The following is a 2,789-nucleotide window of genomic DNA, read 5'->3' as shown; positions in this document are numbered from 1 at the left end:
CAGAAAAGGCGCTTGTGTTTGAGCTACCTGGGAAAGTAAACAGGTAAACACTGGGCCGACTTGGAGGACCACTTGTCCTGGAGTGGGGACACTTAGCCTGTGTACATTTGCCTCCTGCCCGGGCCTCCAGCGGTGGTTCAGCTCCCCACGTGCCCTCTGCAGCCCCTGCCCCTCCATCCCTCCGACACTGGAGCTGAGCGGCCTGAGAAGTCTCCTAAGAAGATGCCTTCCAGCGTCCAGGGAGAAAGATCCTCTCCGTTCACTCCCCCCGCCTCCCCTTGGAGCCTGTAACACCCTTTGAGCAAGGGGAGGCAGAACTCAAGATGTGTAAGGAAGTTGGAGCCCCAACACCCAAGCCTAATGACCCAGGGTGGGGGGCCTCTGGCTGCTCAGGTGACCCTGCAGGGGTCCGAGGTGGTGGTCGCACACCAGAGAGCTAAGCCGTGTCCCCCTCTGGCCCAGGACAGCTGCCATCAATCTTCCAGCACCTCTCAGTTTCTCCCCAAGTTTGCAGCAGACGGCCCAAGGCTGAACAGCTCAGGAGCTTCCCCAGAAAGCGTGGCAGAAACCAGAGCCCAAACCCAAACAAGAGGGGACCCAGGACACAGTCCCCTCCTGGGTGTGCGTGACGGCACCCAGAAAGAAGGTACTCAAGAATCCCAGGATGGGGAGACCAGCACATCCAAGCAGAGCTGGTTGACCAGAGGACCTAGGATGTTCAGAGCTGACTAAGTGGAAAGATGGGGGTATTTGTGAGGACTCTGAAAGGGCCAGGGGCGCGGGGTTCGGCCTTCTGGGTGGTCTGTATCCCACCAGGCAGGAGACTCCTGGCTCAAAAATTCCGGGCTGTGCTGCTCCCAGCGAGACCCCTTGGGGAACCCTTCGGATGCAATCACCTGTCTAATTTCTGGACAGAGGTGTGGTTTAGTGCCTGGCGCCCCGCTCTTCAGGCTGCAGGAGATCCGAGAGACCCTGGGCATCAGACCTGTCCCCCGGCCGCCAGCTGCTCCCCAGCCGGCCTCCCAGCATCCGCAGGCCACTCCTGGGGGACTTGAATTTTATGATCTTCCTCTAACTAGCTGAGTTTCTCCCCTTCAATTACAGGCCTCCCAGCGGTCTCCCTGGGCCTTTTCAATTGCAAATGTCAGTGCTTTGGAAGCGGACGCGGGAACCGCACGGGCAACGGAGCGCTGGGCAAAATGGATTCGCGAGGTCCCTGGAGGGAGACACTGAGCGCAGCGGCTGGGGCAGGAAAAACTACCAGGGGTGAGGGTGGAGCGGGGAGCAGAGACCCAGACCGCGCCCTGTGCAGGCTGGAGTTTGGGCCCCCCCACCCCCGCAAAAGCTGCAGAAAGGGGCCCCTGAGACCCGAGCTGTGGGAGAACTCCCCCTATTGAGGCCGAGGGGCCTGGGCTGGCGGGGACGGGGGGACCCTCTCCGTGAACTGGGCCCAGGGTCCCGAGGTGAGGTGAGGAGGCCTTGTTTCTCAGGGTGCTGCCCGTCAGTGCTCCTTCTCCAGGATCAATTTCCAGGAAGGTGGTCTCCCAGGTGCTCTGTGCTCTGTGTAGACCTGTGGGGTGGGCCCAGGGAGGGGACATGATCCACAGTGGCAGCGCTGATGGGATCCTGGGAGAGGCCACCGTAAGGACGGAAGGGAGAAGTTAGAAGCGAAGTGGAACTAGGTGGTTCCCAAGTGAGGGACTGAGCAGGCTGGGTGCGGGGGGCGGGGCAGGGTGGGGGTGGGGGTGGTGGTGTCTGGGGGCACCCCTCCCAAAGATGGTTCAGGACATAAGCCAAAGGGACACACTTCTTGCCAAAAGGGACATTTCTCACCCAACCCAGCAGTTGGCCTGGCCCAACCAGACTCGTTTCTGACCTTCCTGATGCTTAACCTGGTCCCGAAGAGACAACCCCCCTCCCCTTAGGACAGATGAAGCCAAGGAAGGGTCAGGACGATTTTTTTCTGCAAAGCTTGGGTTGAGGAACTTTCCCTCGCCAGTTATTTATTTAGCAGCTGAGTAACAATGGCCGGGGCAGGCCCAGGAGCCCTTGTTTCCAAACTCTGGGCCTCCCCGACGCCTGCAGACCCAACTTCCCTCCTCTGACTGGACGGGGCAGGGAGCTCCCGAGTGAGGGGGGAGGGGAGGCAAGGCGTGGGTAGGCTGGGAAAGGCAGACTGGAGAGAGAAAGGGGGGAAAAAGCACGAAAAGTAATGGGTTCGAGGAACAGGATTCAAACCAGTTTCTAATTCCTACGGGGGCGGGGGAGAAGAAAGGAGAAAGGGAAAAGTAGGAGGAAAAAGAGGAATGGGGAGCGTCGACATGAAGGGGTTTCCTTAATATTGTGGACGGATTCAGAAATGAATGAAGAGATAGTCCATTGAAAAGGGTTGAATGCCATGACAACTAGGAACAACCTTAGATTTATTCCAAACAGTTAGGACACATTGAAAGAGAGCGTCAATCATGTATTATTTCGCCACTGAAATAAATGCAAAAACCGAGCCGGGACAAAGGCTTCCAACGGGAGCGGGACATTTGTCTACATTTCGCTCATTGTCCGCAGCTTAGCAATCGGTTTGTATTTGTGTTTGCCCGGGTCCGACCACCCAGGACGCGCCGACGAGGGGCTCGCTCTAACCTGGGGCATTGTCACCCACGTCACATACTGGGGGCGAGGCAGCGAGGGCTGCAGAAAGCCGCCGAGCGGCTCAGGGAGAGGCGCCCTCGCCGGGGCGCTGGCCAACTCGGGGGCGCCAGGGCGCGGAGGCCGCAGCTGCGCACGGGGAG

The sequence above is a fragment of the Bison bison genome, unplaced genomic scaffold (assembly GCF_000754665.1).
Source record: "Bison bison bison isolate TAMUID 2011002044 unplaced genomic scaffold, Bison_UMD1.0 scf7180017864063, whole genome shotgun sequence".
NCBI classification, from domain to species: Eukaryota; Metazoa; Chordata; class Mammalia; order Artiodactyla; family Bovidae; genus Bison; species Bison bison.
Note: the sequence above shows the minus strand (reverse complement) of the source record.